This window comes from Bos mutus, chromosome 3, assembly GCF_027580195.1.
Source record: "Bos mutus isolate GX-2022 chromosome 3, NWIPB_WYAK_1.1, whole genome shotgun sequence".
Lineage (NCBI taxonomy): Eukaryota > Metazoa > Chordata > Mammalia > Artiodactyla > Bovidae > Bos > Bos mutus.
Window position 1 is genome coordinate 13,723,655 of NC_091619.1, and position 25,559 is coordinate 13,749,213.

General features: G+C 39.2%; 1 long non-coding RNA gene across 1 annotated transcript in view; it reads right to left on the reverse strand.

Annotated features, from left to right (window-relative positions):
* Window positions 1-19,468, reverse strand: part of LOC138985672 (uncharacterized) — a 95,235-nt gene extending 75,767 nt beyond the window's left edge. The window contains exon 1 of the long non-coding RNA XR_011462718.1: window positions 19,372-19,468. This is a non-coding gene — a long non-coding RNA (uncharacterized lncRNA). The remainder of the gene's footprint in view (window positions 1-19,371) is intronic.
* Window positions 19,469-25,559: the final 6,091 nt, after the last annotated feature.

The window sequence follows — 25,559 nt, forward strand, 5'->3', positions numbered from 1 at the left end:
GAGCTCAAGTCATCCAACAACAGCCTTAACACACAGCATGAGAAGGTGAGGCTACAGCTCAGGGATCACGTCCCCACTCTTCATCTTGAAACTGTGAAAATCACAAGGTGGGGGAATCCCTGGCTTATTACTGATGATGCCAAGGATCCAGTACTGATCTCAAGGATCCAGGTCCTGAGAGCTCCAGGGCTCAGACCAGGATTCAGCTGGGCCCTGACAAGGGTGTATAGTTTTCTTCTTGCGTGAATATACCAAAGACCAGCCCAGGGAGTGATGTTAAGTCTTCAGGTCTCATTCTAGAGGCCCATGCAAGATGAATACTCATGTTGATGGTTTGTTTTTTTTTTTTTAAGAGGCTATTTCTTAAACACAGATAGTGTAACAGTGGGACTGGGGCAGGGGGAAATGAGGGATTGTTTAATGGCTAGAGCATTTCAGCTTCTCAGGGTGAAAAGTTCTGAAGACTGGTTGCAAAACAATGTGAATATGCCTAACAATACTGAATAATACACTTGAAAATTGTTAAGATGGTAAATTTTATGTTACACGTGTTTTACATGATCGCCTTCTGGTACAATCAGAGAAAATAATTAAAATAGCTACCATTTACTAACTACCTCCTACATGCCATGTGGTTATAGGGTAATCCTTATGAAAATTCATTGAGATGGGCTATTATCCTGAGAGAGGCTAAGACATGTTCATAAGATTCACAGCTGATGTGTAGCAGAGCCACCATGTGGGCTGAGATTTCTCTGATTGCAGTAATGTGCTAATTCCTAGGCAACACTGGTTAAAGTGGAGAAGAAAAACAATTGTCAGATGTGGAAGATAACTTTAGGTGGGAAGAATAAAATCAGGAGGATATCATGAGTTTTAGACCAGGAACCATGTCTTACTGTTTTTTGGTTTTTTTTAATAACTCCCAGAAAGCCCAGCACAATACAATTGCACCCTGAGGCCTTCAGGAAATATTTTTGAATAAATAAGTGAATGATGAATAATCATTATTAAAAAACTTTAATAATGTTTATTACCCCTTTACCTCTAAAAACTTAGGTAACTGTTTTTCTCTGGCTTTTAGACCAACCAAAGTAAGTTTATTTCACAGGGGAAAGACCTCTGGGACTTCCAGTTTCTGGTGCAACATTGAAAGAGTTTGAATGTCATCGCTCCCCTCCTCACGACAAGAAAAAAGGGGAACAAATGGAAAATCATCACTCTTCTCAGATCCATCAGAGAATAAGGTCATAGAGCAAGCTGCTGCCCTGAAAACTGGAGAGACCACTAGGCACATACTTAACTGGGAGCAGAAGTCCACAGATGGAGCCAGCACTTAAATTATCACTCATGAACTGCTGGAAGTGTAGTGAGGAATAGTGCAAGAGTTGAAAACTGAAGGAAGGGCAGTCTTAGGGGATCCCTAAACTTTCCTGAGTTTTACTAGATTCTTACTGGGACAATTAGAGAAAAATCTCATGCTTCCAGTAAGGGAGTGGAGGGTAGAGAAAGTAGCCATTTTCCAATATGCCCAGAGCTCTCTGTTCTCCTTCCCTCAAGGAAAACTATTTTGCCAGAGCCTACCTAACCTTGGGGAAAGAAAATGCTCAACTCCTGCCCCCTAGAAACTTCCATGACTGTTTTTAAGAAAGACTCTTTAAGGAAACCCTTGATAAGGAAATGGCTACCCATTCCGGTATTCTTGCCTAGAAAATCACATTGACAGAGGAGCCTGGCAGGCTACAGTCCAGGGTCACAAAAAGCTGGACACAACTGAGCATGCACACAAATGCTAAAGAAACCAAAAGACAACGAGGGAGACGAAAGCAAGGATACTAGAGAACATTTTATTCTCTGACAGGAAGCTACGATAAACAGTCAGCACAGCCTAACTCTTGCCAGATAAACATAAAGTCTCACACCAAAGACCAATCTGTCTTGGTTCCTTTTCCCAGATTTATCATGCCCAATTTCAGCAACAAAAAAAATGACAAGGCATACTTAAAGTTAGAAAAACATTGTCTGAAGAGACAAAATTTTTTAAAAAGTATCAGAACAAGACTCAGTATGGCAGAGATTTTGGAAAAGATCTCTGAAGGGTCCTGATGGACTCCATATCTTTAGGAGGAGGAGCTACTGACTCTGTGATCCTAGACAAACTTCTCTAAAGCTGGTCCTGCTAATTGTTCTATCCCAAGGGCTGTCAAATCCACACTTTCCTTTTTACTCTGTTGTCCCCTGAATCCAGGCCCCCATGCCCCTTGGATTATTGTGTCATCTCCTAACTACTCCCCCTGCCTCCCCTTCTAGGCACCCTGCATACTGCTCCAGGTTCATTATTCCAAACACTACTTAGCGGATGCCAGCTCCACTTAATACTCCACCGGTCTGGAGCCAAGTCCTGGAGGAACCCTCCCTGCTAGTCCACCCCTTCCTCTGCCATGTCCCGGAAGGTAGCGCCTCACTGCTGCTTATGCCCTCTGCCCTGCCTCAGCCCCCTCTCCACTTATCCACATGCGGGTGACCTTCCAGGCACAGCTCAGGGCTTCCCCATCTCCACGTGAGCTACAGCCCTCTGTAACCACACTTTCTCCATTGGTCTGTAAGTTTTTATCTCTACTGTTCATTTCACCTTTATTACTCATTGTTGATGACACCAAAGAATTGTGTAAGCTATTTATTAATCACTATGTGCCAGATACTTTCTGTCCTTAATACTCATTGATTCTTACCAAATTCCCGTAGTAATGGTATTATTACTATGCAATAGTATTATATTAGCAATAGTATTATCCTCATTTTTCATAAAAGGAAATTAAGACCCAGAGAGGTTATGCAACATATTCAAGGTCACAGCAGTGGTAGAGCTGAACATCAAATTCAGGTCTGCGAAACTCAGAGCCTATGTTCTTTTTATGCTATGTGACTTCTCAAAAAACTATGACTGTTTGCTGAATTAGTAAAGAAAAACTGATACTCTGTCTTTACAAATTCAGCAAACAATCATAGTGTGCCTACTATGTGCCATGCTCATATGTAGTGTAAGAGGGCTAAAGATCAATTAGACAGAAACCCAGACTTCAAAAGCTTTGAGGTATACTCCTATATGATATCTCTTTTTCTGTATTTTCTGTCTTTCCATGTCTACGATAACTACCTTCATGCAGTAGAAACTCTGTAAACGCACAGTTCACTGAACTGTACACACGTGAGGTAAAGGATGGGGGTCTCAAGCAATGCTTTATTCTCAATATTTACCTCAGTATCTCATGCATAATAGATTTTCAAGAAATATTTGTTGAACAAGTGAATAAAAGAGTGGATGAAAGAATATTTAAAATGGATGAAAGGCAGGTGGAATGAATTGGGAGATTGGGATTGACATATACCACCGATACTATGTAGAAAATAGGTGGGCTTCCCAGGTGGCGCTAGTGGTAAAGAATCTACCTCCAATGCAGGAGACCTGGGTTCTATCCCTGGATCGGGAAGATCCCCTAGAAAAGGGCATGGTAACCAACTTCAGTATTCTTTCTTGGAAAATCCCATGGACAGTGGGGCCTGGTGGGCTACAGTCCATAGGATCACAAAGAGTCGGACATGACTGAAGTAACTTAGCACGCATGCACATATAAAATAGGTAACTAGCAAGAACCTACTGTATAGCAGAGGGAATTCTACTCAATGCTCCGCTGCTGCTGCTAAGGCGCTTCAGTCATGTCCAACTCTGTGTGACCCCATAGATGGCAGCCTACCAGGCTCCTCTGTCCATGGGATTTTCCAGGCAAGAGTACTGGAGTGGGTTGCCAGTGCCTTCTCCGACTCAATGCTCTATGGTGACCTAAATGGAAAGGAAATCCAAAAGAGAGGGGATATATGTAAACAAATAGCTGATTCACTTTGCTATACAGCAGAGACTAACACAACATCATAAAGCAACCATACTCCAATAAAAATTAATTTTAAAAAAGATAATCAGAAATAAAAAGAATTTTTTTAGGGCTTCCCTTGTGGCTCAGTGGTGAAGAATCCACCTGCCAATGCAGGAGACACAAGTTCAATCCCTGATCTGGGAAGATCCCATATACCATGGAGCAAGTGAGCCTTTCTGCCACAACTATTGGGCCTGTGCTCTAGAGCCCTGGAGCCACAACTACTGAAGCCCGCACCCACTAAAGCCTGTGTTCTGAAACAAGAGAAAACACTGCAATGAGAAGTCTGCAAGTCACAACCAGAGAGTAGCCCCCACTCACCACAACTACAGAAAAGCCTGTGCAGCAGCGATGACCTAGCACAGCCAAAACTAAATAAAATTATTTTTAAAATTCCTTTAAATAAAGCTAAAAAAAAAAGGAATATTTACAGGGGATGAAGATGTGGAAAGTGAGGAGGGGGGAGGGGTCCGAGGATGAAGTTCTCAATTTCCATGCCCCAAGATCCCCAAGGGGAAAAGCATAAATATAGCAGTTCGAGAGCAAGAAGGAATTTAATACTATTGTCACTGCTTAGCTGATGGATGGGAGTCAGATCGTTCCCATGTTGGATATCTGGCCCACAGAGCTGATTGATAGACTCGGTACAATGTTCCCGCTCCCACACCAGGAAGAGAGGACTCCAGGTCCAGAGTTCCCAAGTTCAATAGCCTTTTCTTTTTTGCCTTAAAAAAAAATTGCTGAAGCATGAGATACTTCCGTTCTCCACTGGCATCTTTTCACTGTGCCCAGAGAAACAATCATATCGCATTCAGGAAGGCAAGGGCTGCAAAGGCAGGGAAACAGGAACTGTCCCCACGGATGTCCTCCCCAGGGGGGAGGCAGCCAGGGGCTGGGAACAAACGCTGTGTGAAAGGAAAGCCAGACTACATAAGAGTCTCCAGGTTGAGGGGCTGGCTCGTCCCAGCAGCCGGCAGGACCCTCAGCCACAAAGTCCAGGAACAGCATGTTATTCTTAAAAACACTCACTTTTCCTTCCGTACCCCAGCCTCACATATTAAATCTCGTGTGAAAGCTGAACAAGGAGCTTGTACTGCAAAGTACATTGAAACTCCTTAGACCCAACGCTAGACCCTCACCAGAAAAGTATCCATCTAGCTCATTCAAACACATCTCTGTTAACCCAGCTCTAACCTGGCCACTCTGCTCACTGTCCCCAAGGATGTGTCAAACACAGTCTTACTCCAATCCAACCTTCTCTTCCCCTTCTACCTTCTACCCTTCTCTTCCCTTTCTCTCTGATTAGTAAGCTTTTCCCCATGGGTCCTTGACCCAGAGCATCTCAGTCAGAGTTACCCTCTCTTTACTTTTAAACTTCAGCAGCACTTCCTAAGTCAGTGCTTCTTAATCTTTTTCATGGAATAAAGGAAAAAAATATTTCCATTGCACCCAGGGTTAAATGCATGAAGCTGATCTCAGCCAGGGCAACTAGCCCAGGAACCCCAGATGCCCGTAGGACAAGGGGAGCAGTTCCTCAGACACACCTGTAATCCATTCAAAGTCACTGCACACAGGAGTGATGGGTAAGCTCAGGTCTACAGACAGCCTGACTTTGCTACAGAGCAGTCTGCACACTAGACCCAGAAAAAACGAATATAGGAAATCCCCTGCCTTTGAAGAGCTTGCATGCTAGTTGAAGAAGCAGAAGATGCCTGCATGTATAAACACAAACATACACACAAAATCATTTTTAAGTTCTTTATAGACATAAAGATCTTGACCTTTGGCATAAAAGACATATAGACGCTTAAACTCTGGCTTTACTACTTATCTGCTGTATGAACTTAAGCAAGTTAATACCTCTCTGATCTTACTTTTCCCATCTGTAAAATAGGGATAACATTCTTATCCTCACAAGATTGTGTTTTTAAATCATCTCTAAGTGAGATATAATTTACACACAATAAATTTCACCCACTAAAAAATATAATCCTCTAAGTTTTGAAAAGTGTATACTGTCATATATTCACCACTGCAATCAAAATATGGGATATTTCCCTTACCTCAAAGAGCTCCTCCAGCCTCTTCACAGTCAATCCCCTCCTCCGACCATATACTCAGACCCCTGGCAATCATGGATCTGATTTCCATCACTTTAATTTGGCCTGTTCTATTAATAATTTTCATATAAGCAGAATCATACCATCATAGTCCTTTGCTCCTGGCTTCTTTGACTTATGAATAATGCTGTTGCAATTAATTTATATTGTGTATATCTAGTTTGTTCCTTTTTATTGTTTGTGTTCTCAGTCACTCTGTTGTGTCCAACTCTGCAACCCTATGGACGATCCCACCAGGTTCCCCTGTCCAAGGGATTTCCCAGGCAAGAATACTGGAGTGGGTTGCCATTTCCTTTTGCAGGGGATCTTCCAAACCCAGGGATCAAATCAGTGCCTCCTGTGGCTCCTGCATTGGCAGGCAGATACTTTATCACTGAGCCACATGGAAGTGTGAATAGAATTCCACTGTATGGAAATACAACCATTTATTTAGTCATTCTCCTGTTGATGGACCCTGGTTGTTTATGGGTTTGGGCTTTTATAAAGCTACTAGGAGCAATCTTGCAAAAGTCTTTTTGCCAAAATGATTTTATTTTTCTTGGGTTAATACCTAAGCATTAAATTGCTGGCTTACAGAGTATTAAGAGTATTAAAAGATGCTTACTCCTTAGAAGGAAAGTTATGACCAACCTAGATAGCATATTGAAAAGCAGAGACATTACTTTGCCAACAAAGGTCCATCTAGTCAAGGCTATGACTTTAAGTTCTTAAAAAACTTCCAAACACTAATTCAAAGTAGTTGTACCATCTGACACTCCCACTACCAGTGTATGTGAGTTCCAGTTGCTCCACATTCTTGACAACATTTGGTGTTGTCAGTCTTTATCATTTTAGCCATTCTGGTCAGTAGGTAGTGACATTTCATTGCAGTTTTAACTTGCATTTTACTAATGACTAATGATATTGAGCACATTTTCATGTGTATGTTAGCCATTTATACTTTTTTTTTCTTAAGTGTCTTTTCCCCATTCTATTTGTTAGATTGTCTTTTTATGATTGATTTTTAAGAGTTCTTTATATATATTGGAAAGAAATTCTTTGTCAGATATGTTTTTCAAATATTCTTCCCTAGATTGTAGCTTGCCTTTTCATTTCAATGGTATCTTTTGATAGGTAGTTTGAATTCTGATAAATCTGATTTACCAACAGTTTGTTTCTATTTGGTTAGTGCTTTTCGTAACCTCTCTAAGAAATATTCTCCACTCCAAGGTCACAAGAAATATCCTCTCAGGTTTTCTTCTAGAATTTTTACAGTTTTAACTTTCATGTTGAGGTCTATGATACATCTCAGATTAATTTTGTATGTAATATGAGGTAAGAGTAAATTTTTTTTCATATGTTTATCCAGTTGTTCCAGCACTGTGTTGGAAAAGGTTTTTCTTTCCTCTACTGAACTGATTTGTCAAAAATCAACTGACCATATATGTATGGATCTTTCTGAACTCTATATTCTGTTCCATTGATCTGTTTTTCTATGTTTATGTCAATTCACTGTGTTAAATACTATAATTGTAAAATATTTATTTAATCAGACAATGGGAATTCCAAAAATTTGTTCTTTTTTTTAGATTATCTTGATTGTTCTAGTCTTCTGTATTTCTATATAAGTTTTAGAATTAACATACCAATTTACATTTTTTTAAAAACCCACTGGAATTTTTATTAGGATTACAGTAAGTCTATAGACCCTGCTTATTTAACTTATATGCCAAGTACATCATGAAAAACGCTGGGCTGGAAGAAACACAAGCTGGAATCAAGATTGCTGGGAGAAATATTAATAATTTCAGGTATGCAGATGACACCACCCTTATGGCAGAAAGTGAAGAGGAACTAAAAAGCCTCTTGATGAAAGTGAAAGAGGAGAGTGAAAAAGTTGCTTAAAGCTCAACATTCAGGAAACGAAGATCATGGCATCTGGCCCCATCACTTCATGGGAAATAGATGGGGAAACAGTGGAAACAGTGTCAGACTTTATTTGGGGGGCTCCAAAATCACTGCAGATGGTGACTGCAGCCATGAAATTAAAAGACGCTTACTTCTTGGAAGGAAAGTTATGACCAACCTAGATAGCATATTCAAAAGCAGAGACATTACTTTGCCAACAAAGGTCCGTCTAGTCAAAAAAGACTCTGATTTTTCCAGTGGTCGTGTATGGATGTGAGAGTTGGACTGTGAAGAAAGCTGAGCACCGAAGAATGATACTTTTGAACTGTGGTGTTGGAGAAGACTCTTGAGAGTCCCTTGGACTGCAAGGAGATCCAACCAGTCCATTCTAAAGGAGATCAGTCCTGGGTATTCATTGGAAGGACTGATACTGAAGCTGAAACTCCAATACTTTGGCCACCTCATGCGAAGAATTGACTCATTGGGAAAGACCCTGATGCTGGGAGGGATTGGGGGCAGGAGGAGAAGGGGACGACAGAGGATGAGATGGCTGGATGGCATCACTGACCTGATGGACGTGAGTGTGAGTGAACTCTGGGAGTTGGTGGTGGACAGGGAGGCCTGGCGTGCTGCGATTCATGGGGTTGCAAAGAGTCGGACATGACTGAGCGACTGAACTGAACTGAACAAGTCTATAGATGAATTTGCAAAGAATGAGCACCTTGGCAATACTGATTCTTTGAATCCATTAGTTCTCTGTTTGCTGCTGCTGCTGCTAAGTCATTTCAGTCATGTCCGGCTCTGTGCGACCCCATAGACGGCAGCCCACCAGGCTCCCCGTCCCTGGGATTCTTCAGGCAAGAATACTGGAGTGGGGTGTCATTGCCTTCTCCAAGTTCTCTGTTTAGGTCTTAATTAATTTCTTTCAATGATGTTTTGTACTTCTCAGTGTAGATATTTCGCACTTTTATTAAATTTATTCTAAGTATTTGATGCTTTTGACACTATTATAATAATACTTTAAAATTTTATTGTCCAAATTTTTGGTGCTAGTATAGACACATATAACTGATCTTTGCATATTGGTTTTGTTGTCCATAACATTTTAAGTGCACTTATTAGTTCCAATAGGGTTTTTTCTTTGTTTGTTTAGATTCCACAGAATACACAGTAATAATGCCATTGGAGAATAAAGGTAATTTTACCTCTTTTACAAAATTTATACTCTATTTCTTTTGCTTGCACTACTGTACTGCCTAGGGCCTTCAATACATTACTGAATAGAAGTAGAGAGAGCATTTTCCTAATCTAAAGAGAAAAGCATTCAATGTTTTACTATTAAATATGATATTAGTTGTAGAATTTTTCATTGATGTCTATTATCAGATTGAAGAGTTTATGTTCCTCTCTGGTGAGGATTTTGATTAGGAATGAGTGTTGGATTTTTTCCAAATTTTTTTCTCCTGTATTTATGGAGTTGATCATATGACTTTTCTTCTTTATTCTCTAAATGTGGTGAATTACACTGATTGATTTTCAAACATTAAACTATCCTTGCATTATTTGTGATAAACTTCACTTGGTCTTAATAAATTATCCTTAATAAAATTTTTAAAAGTATTCCTTTCATGCATTGTTAGATTTAGTATGACAGTAATTTGTTGAGGAGTTATTTTTTTATATCTATATCTATGTTCTTTAAAGAAAACAGTCTTCAGTTTTCTCATAAAGTCCTCTTTTCTGATTTTGGAATCAGTATAATGCTGATTTCATAAAATTATTTGGGAAGCTTTCTCTCCTCCTCTGTTTTCAGAAAGAATTTATGTAGGGAATAGTATTTTTTCTGCTTAGATAATTGACAAAACTCTCCATAAAACCATATGGATGGGCTGTTTTCTTCATGAAAAGGCTTAAAATTAGAACTTTTTTCTTTTTTTTCAATTTTTTGTTTTTCCTGAGTAAATTTTGTTATGTTTTTAATGGATTTGTCTATTTTAATCTCAATTATCATATTTATTGACATAAAATTATTTATAAAATTTTTATTATTGTCCTTTAGTATCTGTAGCATCTATATTTATATTCTTTCTTTCATTCTTGATTTTGGAGTTTTCTTCATTGATGAGCCTTACTAGAAATTTATGAATTTTATTAATCTTTTCAAAGAACCAACTTTTAGCTTTATTAATTTTTCCATTGTTTGTCTTTTCTTCTATTTAATTAACTTTAGTTCTTCATTATTTCCTGCCTTCTATTTCCTTTGTGTTTAATTTGTTCTTTTTCTAGCTTCTTAAGGTGGATATGGAAATCACTGATTTTAAACATTTCTTCTTTTCTTAAAAGAAAGTATTTAAAGCTTTGAATTTTCCTTCAAGCCTTTCTTTAGATGTATACCAACCCTTTGTTTCATTTAGTGAAAACTACTTTCCGATATCTCTTGTGACTTCCTCTTTGAGACACAGGTTATTTATAAATGTGTTGTTTAATTTTCAAATATTTGAGAACTTTTCTTGACACTTTTTTGTTATTGGTTTTTAATTTTATTTTATTATAGTCAGAGAATATATTCTGTGAGATAGTAGTCTTTTGAAAGTACTGAGCGATATTTTATGGTTCAGCTTATGGTCCAACTTGGTGAATATTCCCTGGGCTCTTGAAAAGAATGTTTACTCTGCTGTCATAGGGTGAAGTGTTCTATAAATGTCACTAAGTCAAGTTATTGACTGTGTTGTTCTAAGCTTTTTATCCTTACTGATTTTTAAAATTTACTTGTCCTATAAATTACTTAGAGAATGTTATTAAAATCTCCTATTATGGAGATTTCCCTGGTGGCCTAGTCATTAAGACTCCACACTTCAACCGCAGGGAGTACAGATTGGATCCTTGGTCAGGGAACTAAGATCCCATATGACATGTGGTGTAGCCTAAAACAAAAAAATCTCCCACTATAATTGGATATTTGTCTGTCCTTTTAGTTCTGTCACATTTTCCTTCTGTTATTAGATGTATATTTAGAGATGGTATGTTTTCCTGATGAACTGACATTTTTATCATTATGAAACAGCCGTCTTTTTTTTTTTTTGAAACAGCCCTCTTAATCTCTGAAAATACGCCTTGACTTAAGTCTGCTAATATTAATATAGCCATATCAAATTGCTTGTACTACTGTTTAATTGTATATCTTTTTCCCTTCCCTTGACTGTAAACTGATATGTGTGTTCTTTGTATTTAAATTGTGTCTCCTCTAGATATCATATATACTTGAGTCGTGATATTTTTTTACTCATCTGAAAAATCTATCTTTTAAATAAAGTATTTAGTCCATATTCATTTAATGTAACTATTAAGATCATTGGGTTTAAGCCCAATCTTGCTATTTCTTTTCTATTTGTCCCATCTAGATTTTTTCCCCTGTATTTCTCCCTTTCAGCCTTTTAGTGGTTTTTTTTTTTATTAATGGAACTTTTTCCATATTCCCATTTATTTCCTCTATTGGCTTTTAAATTATATCTCTTTGGATTTTTTCTCTTAGCAGTTGCTCTAGATATAACCACAACCCACACTGCAATGAAGATGGAAGATTCCGTGTGTCACAACTAAGACCCAGCAGAGTCAAATAAACAAAGTAATTAAAATAAAATCAATATTAAAAATAAGATAGTCCTCTGATTTAAATACATATTTATTTTGTCATTCATTTCAGTTGACCTGAATTTTCATCTAGTATCATTTTCCTTTAGACTAATAAGTATTCCTCAGCATTTCTTATAATACAGATCTGCTGGTAAAAAATCCTCTCAGCTTTTCTTTACCTAAAAGTGCTTTATCCCACCTAAGATCTGAGGGATATTATCACAAAATATTGAACTCTGGGTTGATAAGGATGGGTTTTTTTCCCCACGTCATTCCGTTTTTTTCTAGCCTCCTTTGTTTCTTATGAGAAGTCAGCTCTAGTTTGTTTCTTTGTTCTCCTACATCTAATTTTCCCCCTCCCCACTTCTGGCTGCTTTAAGATTTTCTATTTATTTTGGATTTTCAAAAAATTGACTGTAATTTCCTGAACAGCAATTGAATTGATGAACACTGAAACTGGACCAGCATGTTCAGATTGCAGATTAAATCTCTGGAAACATTTCTTAGTATACTTTAGTCTACTTCACAGTTTCCCAGCTAAGAAGGCATTAAAGACCTTGAAGAGCATAGAGATTAGATGCCCAGAACAAGGAGGTAGAAAAATAAAGCCATGAGAAAAGGTTAACATATTATTATACTAGAAGATAAGAAGTCTGGAGGGACTCATGAAAAGAAAATGCACAGATACCTAATAATAACTACATAAATGTTGAGCTCTACCTAAGTAAAAATTCATTTTAATATCAGAGTTGTTTAATAGTGAAATAGGCTGTCTCAAAGAAGTGAGTTAACGGTCACTGAAGTATTCAAATAGGAGCAGTAAGAGTCCTTGTCTAGAAGCTGGAGAAGATGGTTCTGTCTTGGGCTGGGAATGAGCCAGTCAACATCTATGTTTTCATCAAATTATAGTATTCTATAATTCAATTTCAGAATTTTGTGGTTCTCTTTCATTCATTCATTTAACAAATACCAAATGCCTATGATGTGCTGAGCACTGGGAATACCATAGTGAGCAAAATAACACAGGTTCTGTCCTTAAGGAATTTACCCATCAGCAAAGGGACAAGAAGAAATAATTCTGGGCTCTAGCACTAAGGATGTAGATAAGCTCTAAGAAAGGGTTTGCTTAGTTGTTGAGCTTCAGCAGTTTTGTAATTTGTATCCTGCTCCTGTAAATCTTTTAATATAGGATAGATTCTCATCTACCTGGGACATTTTAAAATGTAATCAGGGAATGCTTGTAGACAGAGAAATGAACTATCTAGTCACTTGAAATCTTTTGTGAACCAATTATCTGAACACATTTGGGACTATGTCAACTTAGAATATTTCATTCAAAATCTTCATACTACTTCCTAATCTCAAGTAAGCAAAGTTTACAAGATAGACAAATCTCTTTATGATTCTATTTAAAAGGGAAACTGAGTGAGATAAAATGATTTCTTAGGACCAAAAGCCAACCTTAGAAAAGTATCCTTTATTACCATTGATATTTATGGAATATCTTCTATGTGTTATGCACCTACCAGCCTAGGTATCTTAAGTACATTATATTATTCATTCCTTCCAACAATCTTAAGGCTATGTATTATTATTAGCACTTTAAAATGAGAAAACTGAAGCCCAGAGAGTAAATATAATTTGCTAGTAAGGAGCAAGATCAGTATTCAAGCCCAGATCTGATTCTAAGACCTCTGCTCTTGCCCTCTGTACTGTAGTACGATCATACACAAAGTGTATATAGTAATTGAGTTTGTATTTCTCTAGGCTCTGCTGGCCAGGAGACATCCATGGCATGCCCTCCCACTCAGGGAAGATACATCTTGCCCCAGAACGTGGAGGGTCCTAGCTACACAGGTTAGAGAATAGCAGGACTCTGAGCCTTCAGGGCCAAGCAACATATCTCGTAGTGGCTGAGCGACAGTGCTCCTGATGAGGCGATGGATCTACTGCAAATTAAAGTCTTCATTTGAGCTGGGTTCAGCCTCCTCCAGGACCAGAGGCAGTACAGATTAAGCCCCTAATCCAGGTGACACTGACTTGCTTTCTGATGCCAGAATCACCCTCTGATATATTGGGGAAGATTTTTTTCCATTTGCTAATTGGATGTTGAAGTGTTACCCTTCTTACCAATTCTGTAGGAAACCACTGACATGATTACCTTTATCATACTCTTCAAAACACCCTGGAAGATATTTTATAAGAGAAGGCATAGGTGGAAATCCCTCAGAAGTCAAATACCAAAGCACTGCTACATCCCTCAAGAAGCCTTTTCAAACCCAGGTTGTGTGCTCCGTTATTACACTTAATCATACACCAGTTCATAGCACAGTTACTAGTGTATGTTTCCCATCCACTTTACTACATACAAGTCCTGGTGAAACAACTTTTGGAAACAGATAGATCTGGATTCAAATTCAGTCTCTATCACATACTACTTCTATTTGGAGTTAGGCAAATTGTTGAATTGCTGGATTTCTCTGACTGTCTGTTTCCACGTATTAAATTTAGGTTGACAATATTCCCCATTAGAGAATAATTCTTAGAATTAAAATAGACAATGTGTATAAAAACACCTAACTAGTTAACTAATAGATATTTGGCCCAGGGTTCTTTCCACCTGGAGAGCAGAGGCCACACCTTTGTCATCTTTGCATCCCTCCAAGTACCTAAATTAGATGCTTGAACTTCCAGAATGTTCAGTCTCTGTTTGCTGAGTGAGGAAAGCACTCTGAACTTGTAACCAAAAGGTCATACTTACTGCCTGTGTAGCTGTGAACCCTATGCTTCCCTTTGATGAAATTCAATTTTCTTACTGGTAACATAGAGTTGATACCATCTATCTCATCTGGTTGTTGTAAGGATGCAGTAAGCATCACTGTGCCAAGCTCAGTGCTTATAAACCCTGATTATACATTAGAATTAGAATGTGGGAGCTTTTAAAAAATACTAATCCCTAACCCCACCTAGGTCATGAAGAAGAAGTCTCTAGGGATGGGGTCTTGGCAATGTATAAATTTCTACAGGAGCTTCTAGTGGAGAATGAAGGCTGAAAATCACTAGTGTGTGTCTGTTGAACAGCAAGCATCCAGTTAAGTGTTCTTCCTTCCAAGTAGAAGTAGTAGAAATGGTGACGACGGGAGCAACTTCCTAGGGGAAGGACTCACTATTTCAGAATCATTCCACACATATCCTGTCACTTAGAAATTCCTATTTTAAAATTATTTTAAAGATTGAAATACTGCTAGGTTGGTTGTATTTATAAATATTTATAATTTAAGCTGGTGGAACCCTTTGAAAGCATCTGGTCCACACCCCTCATTTTGTGGATAAGGAAACAGCCCCAGAGAGAGGAAATGGTTTTCCCCATGTCTCATAGTGACAAGAACACAAGTCTGCAAACCACCAGACTGTTGTACTGGATAATGAGATTTTGCTCAAGCTACCAACTAACTGAAAGCGATGGAAGGGCAAGACCTTGAACAGGTGCACAAACCTTGTGCATGATACTATACGTGCTACAGCTACAAGAATAATTCAAGCAGGGATTCTACCCTGATGGAGAGATTAGAGATTTTCTGAGAAAAAGGTAGAGAAAGGAAGGTGGATGTTCTTTCCTTGCAGTATTGCCTTGGGCCAGGGGTATGGGGATCACTGTATCAGTGCATCATGAAAAATCCTCCTCATGCTACCCTGGGCACCTAATCTAAACTCAGTTGTTACTGTTGTTGTTTATTCTTAATATAATATGAGCATTATAAGCCAAGTTTGCTAATACAGACTGACCGTATCAGAGGTTTCTAGAAATTTCATTTAACATAATTGAGATTTCCTGCTGTGACTGAAATCTGTACAGATCAATTCTTCCAGCTAGAAAATCTGGATAAATATTTGAAGTAAAGGCATCAATTTGAAGGTTCAGAGAGCTACCAAGACATCAGACACTTGAAGACAAAGACTTTGACAATGAAGAGATGAACACAACTTTCAACTTTACCATCTTAGACACATTCGTTGATTTAAAAGTGGGGACTATGAGGCTGGGAGACTGAGCAGAGCCACTGGCAGCCTTAACACTGGGAGAACAGAAACTGGAATCAGGGTCCACCAAGGAGGAGGAACTCTGATAACACCTTAGGCTTTCACTCAGGACCTCTAAAAGGTAACATTTTAGGAGTGAATGTCAACTAGAAATAGACAAAAAATGATAAATGTCAAAAAGGATAAATCTCAGTTCTCAGTGAATTCAGTCATCAGTTGGATTGGGATAATTTCCCTCTGGACTTCTGCTGCAAGCAAATGTATTTATTTTCTGAAGCAAAAGAATGTCAGTAAGAGCTTCTGATATTTTATACACAATGCCCAGGACTCAAACAAGAGTTACAGAAGCAACAGGAGACAAGACTGAATGTGTGAAAAACAAGAGGGGAAAAAAACGGAAAATGAGAGACCCAGAGAGACCCAGACCCAAATCCATGAGAGATTCAGATCATGACATTATCAAATTAAAATAACTGTGAATAATATACTCAAAAATAGATAAGATGGAAAAGTTTCCTCAGACAACTGGAAAATATTTTTTAAAGAATCAAATGGAAATTCTAAAACTGAAAGAAATACAATAACTTAAATTCAGAATTCAACAGATAGATTTGACAGCACATTAGATAGTTGAAAAGTAGATTCACAAACCAGAAAAAAAAATCAATAGAAAATATCCAGACAGAGAAAAAGAGAGAGAAGTACAGAAAAGAGCATGAGACATATGGACACAGTGAAAGTTCCAACAGACACAATATTTGTCTTTAAGGAAGTGAGACAGTGAATGGAAAGGAAGCAATATTTGAAGAGATATCAGCTGAGAATTTTCCACAACTCATTAAAGGCATCAAGCCCCACACTGAGAATCTCTGTGAATCCAAGCAACAAAATACAAAAACCAAACAAACAAACAAACCCATAACGAGGCATGTTACCACAAAACTGTTGAAAACCAAGACCAAGGAAAAACTAAAAGAATATGGGGCAGGAGGCAAGGGAAGGCGAAAATGGAATCACATTACCTACAAAGAAGCAAAATAAAATTGACAGATGACTTCCCAAAAGAAACTATAGAAACCAGAAAGCAATGACATATTTAAAAATGCTGAAGAAAAATAACTGCAGTCTAGAATTTGATAACCCATCAGAAAAAATTATCATCATAAGTGAAGTTTAAGTTCACCCATTTTCAAACAAACAAAAAAGAGAGATTTCATCAAAAGTATGCTAGCACTGAGAGAAAAAATAAAGGTAGTTTTTTAGGGAGAAATAAAGTTATCCCAGATAGTATATTAGAGATGCAAAAAGGAAAAGAGGAAACAGAAATGATAAATATGTGGATGATTCTAAAGGAATATTGTATAAATTGATAGTATCAAGTAATGAAACCCCAGTTCCCAAAGCTGCTTGTCTGGTGGAGGCAAAACCCCCGTAGTCACTCAGGTGATAATTAGAAATCCTTCCACATTTTTCAACCATCACATTTTTTCTCACTTTTCTTCTTAAGCCACAGACAATTTATCTGCTAATCATTAATACTAAGTTTCATTATCATTTGTTAGATTAGTTCGTCTTTGGCCAGGATTAGTTGATCTGTTAAGATAATGCTGTTCCAGTACATCTGAACATGTCTTCTTCAATACACTATGTACAAATGCCTGTACAGTCTTTGCCAAGATAATCTGATGAATTCTTGGCCCCAGGATCTAATAATATATATTTAAAAAGTAAAGGTCTGTTTTCTCCTTCATTGCCATTTATTTTCTGCTTCTGCCACCAACAATGTTGGAAGCTTTAGTACACTTTGCTCTATTCCAGCACCAATTATTCAATTCAGAGTCACAACCATGGCCATCTTCAGTTTCACCCAAATGCAAACCTCTCTTTAAGCTAGAATTAAGCACAGTTTTGAGTATGGTATTAGGTTAATCAGGTATAAATGCAGTGCAGCTCTTTCAGGCTTTTAAATTTAGACTTGCTAGTATGTTATTGTACATTATTGACTAGTCTGCACTCTAGATACTTAAGAGGTAATGGGGCCAAATGTTGATTCCTTCTACTGGTTGTTATTTAGTCAATAAGTCATGTCCGCCTCTTTTGCGACCCACAGACTGTAGCCCACCAGGCTCCTCTGTCCATGGGATTCTCCAGGCAAGAGTACTAGAGAGGGTTGCCATTTCCTTCCCCAGGGGATCTCCACAATCCAGGGATCGAACCCATGTCTCCTGCATTAGGGGCAGATTCTTTACCACTGAGCCACCAGGGAAGCCCTTCTGTTGGTTACTTATATCTTTTTTTTTTAAATCTAAGTTTCAAAGAAGTTCAAGTTACTGCCTGGTGATGCTAAGTGAGACAAACTATTCATTCAATAAACAATTTTTGAGCACTCAATACAACAAGATTCCCGCAATGACATAAACTAAAATTAAGACAATTGAACATGGCTCCTATCCTCCAGCCAGCCCCTATTCTAGTCTGTTTGTTTTAGTTGCTAAGTTGTGTCTGACTCTTTGCAACCCTATGGACTGTAGCCTGCCAGACTCCTATGTCCATGGGGTTCTCCAGGCAAGAATACTGGAGCGGGTTGCCATTTCCTTATCCAGTATATATATATATATATATATACACCTTTGGAAGCAGAGAAGTGGAGGGTGAATCTCAACATCCCCAGTATCTTCCAGATGTATTTTCTTGAAGTAGGCCAACAAATGGGTACTACTCACCCCGAGATTGCTACAGTTACTGTTTTTGTCCTAGAAATTCCAACAATAAATCACAGAAGCATCCCCAGCAATATTTAAGTCAGAAAAGATAACTGACACCAGGGGTTGCCAAAACTCAGCCAGGTGTTGATAAATTTGGATGGGAACTCCCTGCTGGCTAGCTGAGCTGGTTAGCCCCAATTATTTCATTAACTTTATTAACTTGACCCCTCGTTTTTTGTTAGTGAATTTTTGGACACCACTTAATCAAAGATTAGTAAAATTTTATTGATATGAATTTTAATTAATATGCCCTCAAGGAACTTGTATTTTATTGGAGGGGTTAGTTAAACTAATCAATAATTCTAATGCAATTTAATAAATTCCATAATAGAGATATGGATAGGATGGGATTATCCCAACCAACCAAACAAAGGGATAATTTACTGTTTTTCTTTTATCAAGTTTTTCAAGAGACCAGAATGATCATCTTCATTGTAAACACTTTCAGACATTGAATAGATTGTTAAGAATGATGGATTTTAGATCTTTGTCAGACCAACAGCTAAGTGTGTTAAACTAAGTGCTACAAATGTATCACCACTATCCCCTATTGCGGTACAATTTTCTTTCATTGATTATACTCAATGTTATCATCACTGTGGTTATTATTTCAGTGGTTCTTAAAGTTAGAGCCACATTAAGTCCACTCTTAAACTAAGCTAATTAACTCCTAAGCAGGTATAATCACAAACTCTATTTGACTATGCTAGTGGAAAAAAAGGCCAGTTTAAAGAGGTTATAAAAATTATTAAACTTAAAACTAACATGAGGGAGAAAAAAGATCCCTTCAGGGCAAAAGCTTTTTTATTTCTAAGAATAGAAGATACGGCAACAAGCAAAATCACACAGTTGGAAGTTTAACATTTTATAAGGCATCTGGGGAGAAGTCAGAGGAGAAGGAAGTCCAAGGTTGGTTTCTTATGGACAGTACCAAATGAAGGAAGACTGGAGACCAGAAATCCCCAGACACTATAATCTTCTCAAGGTTCTTACCTTGCTCTCCCTGCACAGTTCTTCTACAGCCTCTTCCAATCTACTTTAGCAGTCAGCCAAATAGCAGCCGACTGGTCTGGTTACAAAGGAATTCCCCACCCCCAGGAATGGCTACAATAGGGTTTCAAAAATGCAATTTATAAGCAAAAATTTACAGCAGGAAACATGAAAGGAATCGGGTTATGCATAAACCATGAGACATATCTGCCAGGGCTCTCTTCCTTAAAAGGTTGGATCTAATTATACAGGGAGCCATAAAGGAGATGGAGTTAGCGTGAATGACCCCCAGAGTTTCACATTCCCAAGACTGAGGGACAAGGGGAAGGGGAGGACTTTGGTGTCTCTCTAAGCAGAAATAACTCCAGCTTAGCGATGAGCTATGTGTCACTTCTTTCTGTGATCTTCTGGGTCTTGGTCCCTTTCATGCTCTTGTATATTTGCCCAGTTATGTGTCTCGGTTTCTTTTATCCAAGCCCTCTCCTGACTGATTATATTTTATCTCTCGCTTTAATGGGCATGTGAGAGTACAGGATCTTCCACCTCCATGTCAGAGCAGACGTCTTATTTCCTAGTCTTTCATTCCAGGGCCCACCCAATAAAACATGCTGAGCTTAAAATGATGTAGGATCTGCTTCCACGAATCCCCAGTTTAAAGCTCAGTTGTAGACTCTTCCTTCCCCTCCCCTGCTTGTCTCTTTAACAAGGGAAAGCAAATAATGTTACCAGAGTCTTGAACTCCAGCTCTTATCTCTATCTCTGCGTTCTCCAAAGTATCACGTGATGGAAAAAAACCACAAGCTTTAAAGTTCAGGGGGACTTGGGTATAAATCCTGATTCTGCCGCCTCTTAGCATTGTGACCTTGGACAAGTAAATCAATATATTTAACCTTCATTCCCCGCATCTGTACAATGGGAATAAAAGAGCTACTTTGCAGGGTTTACATGATTAAATGAAATGATAAATGTAAAGGTGCAAGCCATATAATGTACATTTAGCAAGTGCTAACTATTAGAGAAAAAAAAGACTCTTCAATTCTAGGTATATACTTTTTTCATCCTCACAATAACATTGAGACTCTCATCCACAGATGTCTAACTCTTAGAATGTTATGGCAAATGAGACCTACATTGTGTCAGTTCCTGATAGCATGAGTGATGGACAGTAGCAGACCTTCTTACTTATAACTTTGGTCAAGAAATTGTTGTGCTTTCTTTTTGTGTGTCAGATTTCCAGCCAAACCAGGTGATGAATTCGCAGAGCTGAACCCGTATCTCTGCTCCAGTAATGGACAGAATCATTTCTCAACCTAATCCCACCCAATCCTGGGGTCTTTCTTATTCACCATGTAGAGTTTGGAGAAGAAGGTTGGCCTCCTTCAAGAGAGGAAGTTCCAGCAGAAACAGTGGCCCAGATTGTAACCAGGAACAACCTGGTGACCATTCAGAGACTTATCATGAGTCCAGAAGCAGGGAACTGTTCTATCATTCAGTAAACACTTCACAGTTTTCAAAGGGCTTTCATATTTCTAACCTTCTGGGAAGGCCAATTCTTAATTATTTGCATATTCAACTCCCCCCGTGTCTCCTCCATTGAGAAAATACTAATTAGCCCATTCAGATCAGATCAGTCGCTCAGTCGTGTCCAACCCTTTTCGACCCCGTGAATCTCAGCACGCCAGGCCTCCCTTTACTTATACATATTATTTGGTCCATGTCAATCTCCAGGAGGACTGACACCATGTGTAATTGATGTAACACTGTATTTCTAGCTTCTAGCCCAGTGCCTGGTACAAAGTGGGTACTCAATAAATATTTGGTGAATGAAAAGAAGTTACAACATCCATATGCCCATCAATCTCTAATAAACTATTTTTTATCAGGCTAACAAGTTTAGTTGGAAAATTAATCTACTGCCAAGACAAATGTCATGACATTTCCCAAAGCTAAAAGTAAGTATCTTTTTGGATAATCTTGGCTACTGCTCCACAGATCATCAGAAAAGGACTGTAGACACCCCTAACTCTCTCCGCTAATGAATCATCATCTCATTTAAGAAGCCAGCTGAGTATTTTCTTCCCAATTCCATTTCATCAGTTTTACTTAAACAGCTGTCAACTCTAGTAGGTTGTTTCTCCAGATTAATTCTGCTCACTTTAAAAAAAATTTTTATTTTATATTGGAAGTATAGTCGATCAACATTGCTGTGATAGTTTCAGGTAGACAGCAAAGGGATTCAGCCGTACATATACATGTATCCATTCTTCCCCAAACCCCCTCTCATCCAGGTTGCCACATAACATTGAGCAGAGCTCCCTGTGCTTTACAGTAGGTCCTCATTGGTTATCCATTTTAAATATTCTGTTCACTTTTTTAGAATGACTGATGACACATCACCCCCATTCTGATCTTTCTATTCTTCAAGATCTTCTTTCGGAAGACAGCAATATCATTTAGAGACTGTCTTATCAAAGTGGTCCAGGACTTACGAAGCATCCTAAAATTCATTATACCTATTTTTTTAATTTTAAGAAATTTTTAGATTTCTCTAGAGTGGTCTTTTCTGATTCCCACCCATAGCTTTTTCTTTTCTTTTCTTTTTTAACATTTTCCTGTTAGAGACTCTCAAAATAAACAAGTATTGAGGGAGGTGTGATAGAAGCCCTGAGATGTGCTTCATTCCTGGCCTTACCCCAGATGCACTGCAGCCGTGCCCAAGGCTGCCAACACGGCTGAATGACATGTCATACACACTATCCATGGCCTGTCCTGTCAGCCAATGCCAAAAGCTGCTTTGATTAATTTTATTTTTAAATGCAATTGCTGTGTGGGTGGAGCATAGATCCTGCCTCTGCAAGTTTGGAGTAGGGCACATAATCTGTCTCTTTCACCTCTTTGTCCACCTGCAAAACTGGTATGGCAATAAGATTTGTCTTTCCACGTTGATATATAGTAAGACATAAACTATCCAGGACCACTAATAGTTTGACCATGAAAAAGTGCCATGCGAACAGCTCAAAATGATGTTTTTTGAACTCTCTGTGTCACACCTTGTATCTTTAACAAGGTTCCCTTGGCTGTGTACTGAGTCCCCAGCCCCAGCCTTTAATAATTGTATAAGCAACAAACACAGATTCATCTTAGTGCTGCTGCTGCTAAGTCGATTCAGTCGTGTCCGACTCTGTGCAACCCCATAGACGGCAGCCCACCAGGCTCCCCCATCTCTGGGATTCTCCAGGCAAGAACACTGGAGTGGGTTGCCATTTCCTTCTCCAATGCATGAAAGTGAAAAGTGAAAGTGAAGTCGCTTAGTCATGTCCGACTCTTAGGAAGCCAAAAGAATTCCCCTAAAACATACATCATGGCATTCAAAAGAATTTGGATGATCTAACCCACAGCTCCACAGGCAATGAAGGCTGGCCTCCTTTGGGTACTTACTCTGTGCCAGGAACTGTGTTCAGTACTTTACATGCATTAGCTATTCAGTCCTAACAATTACCCTATTACATAGGTGCTATTATTAGACTTCATTTTATAGATCAGGAAACTGAGGCACAGAGAGATTAAATGGTTTGCTTGATATCACACATCTAGTACGTGGCAGAGTCCAGATTTGAGCCAGCTGGCTTAGCTGCCACACTCTGCTGCATTTCCAGATAATGAGAGTGGCCATTCATGTGCCAGCCATTGGGCCAAGTACTCTACAGAGATTATCTTATTAAATCCCCGTAACAGTCATCCCCATCTACAGATGATAACACTGAGACTTCAAAGAATTAATCTGCCAAATATCACAGAGCTAGAGAGTGGGAGGCTCAGAGACAGGCTGTCTGATTATAGTGTCTGAGAGCAAAGGAAATACTAGATCATGTTGAGAAAGTCAGTGATGAACTCTAACTACAGGGTCTTCCATGCAAGACACCCTCATCCTTCAGAAGGTCATGCAAATGTGCTTGCTGGATCTGGTGAGGAGGGAGATCCCTCTGGAGTCTGCACTCTAAAGGATGTGTAGACAAGCCAAGGGGAGAATGAACTTCCACATAGGCTCCTGGAGTCTACTGAGGCAGGCTTTCGCCTGTGATCAGCCAGCAGGCTTTTGGAGGGCCAGGCTAAGGGTGGGTAGCTCACAGCCGAGGAAGCTCCCTCCCAACTACCTTCCACATGGCCCCAGCAGCTTCACCCACCCCGCACCCAGCAACAGAGGCTGCGTGTAGCATTCAGGTGGATGGGTTAGATTCACACAATCTCAGCCTTAACTCTTAAAATGGACACTCTGCTATTCTAACCAGGATAGCCCCGGAATGTTTCTGTCTCCTGTGAATCTAATCTCTGAGATCAGTCTTCCATTTGCTGAAGTTTATCCTTTGCCATCACATGAAGCAACACTCTATTCAATCCACATTTGCCTTTTTAAAAACTTTTTTTAACTTTTTATTTTGTATTGAAGTATAGCCAATTATTTCATGGCATCACTTCATGCATGCATGCTCAGTCGCCTCAGTCATGTCAGACTCTGTGAGACCCTATGGATTGTCACCTGCCAGGCTCTTCTGTCCATGGGATTCTCCAAGGTGAAAATACTGGAGTGGGTTGCCATGCCATCCTCCAGGGGATCTTCCCAACCCAGGGATCAAACCTGTGGCATCTCCTGCATCTTCTGCATCACAGGTGAATTCTTTACCACTGAGCCACCCAGGAAGCCTTGGCATCACCACTTCATGGCAAATAGAAGGGAGGAAAGTGCAAACAGTGACAGATTTTATTTTCTTGGGATCCAAAATCACTGTGGACAGTGACTGCAACCATGAAATTAAAAGATGCTTGCTCCTTGGAAGGAAGGTTATGACAAACCTAGGCAGCGTATTGAAAAGCAGAGACATCACTTTGCCAACAAAGGTCCATATAGTCAAAACTATGGTTTTTCCAGTAGTCATGTATGGATGTAAGAGTTGAACCATAAAAAAGGCTGAGCACCAAAGAACTGATGCTTTCAAATTGTGGTCTTGGAGAAGATTCTTGAGAATCCCTTGGACAACAAGTACATCAAACCAGTCAATCCTAAAGGAAATCAACCCTGACTGTTCATTGGAAGGACTGATACTGAAGCTGAATCTCTAGTACTTTGGCTACCTGGTGCAAAGAGCCGATTCACTGGGAAAAGACCTGATACTGGGAAAGACTGAAGGCAGGAGGAGAAGAGGGAGACAGAGGAAGAGATGGTTGGATAGCATCACTGACTCAATGGACATGAGTTTAAGCTAACTCCAAGAGACAGTGAAGGAGAGGGAAGCATGGCGCCCTGCAGTCCATGGGGTCACAAAGAGTCAGACATGACTTAGCGACTGAACAACAATATAGTCAATTAACAATGTTATGATAGTTTCAGGTGAATAGAGAAGGGACTCGGCCGTACATAATACATGTACCTATTCTCCCCTAAACTCCCCTCCCATCCAGGCTGCTACATAACATTGAGTAGTGTTCTCTGTGCGCTACAGTAGGTCCTTGTTGGTTATCCATTTTAAATATAGCAGCATATACAGGCAACCATAAGTTTGTTGTCTAAGTCTCTGAGTCTCTTTCTGTTTTGTAAGTTCATTTTTAGATTCCACATATAAGGGACGTCATATGATGTTTCTCCTGCTCTAACTTCACTCATTACGACAATCTCTAGGTCCATCCATGTTTTGCATAGATTTGTCTTTTTATAATCAAATATCACCCCCAGTATAATAAGGAATACAGCAGAATTGTGCAGGACCAGAGGAAACGAAGACAGGCCTGGGAGAAGGAAGAGAGAGATGTAGAAAAGAAACTCAGGTTTGGTGGTTTGGAATTTTGGGGCTGTGGGAGACAGGACAAATATTTCAGTGATGAAAGGGGCTAGTGAGTAGGAAGAGGGGAAAGGGGGCAAGTGGGGGATATCCTCTGAGACTTCCAGCTCCACCAGGGAGGGCACCAGAAGGTGGTCCAGAAAATGTGGTCACACAGTAAACAGTTCCCCAAATGTGGCTGGGTCGGGTCTTTCTCCTTTGAATTTCCTATCATCTCAACCCTTCCCACTGAGACCAAGTCCATCTATTCTGGTGTGATTAAAAAGAGCTCACTCGACTCCGTCCTCCCTCGAAGACCTTGTATTGGATTATTTTTTGGCCGGCCCTCTGAAGTTGTCCAAAAAACTGTGCCTGGAG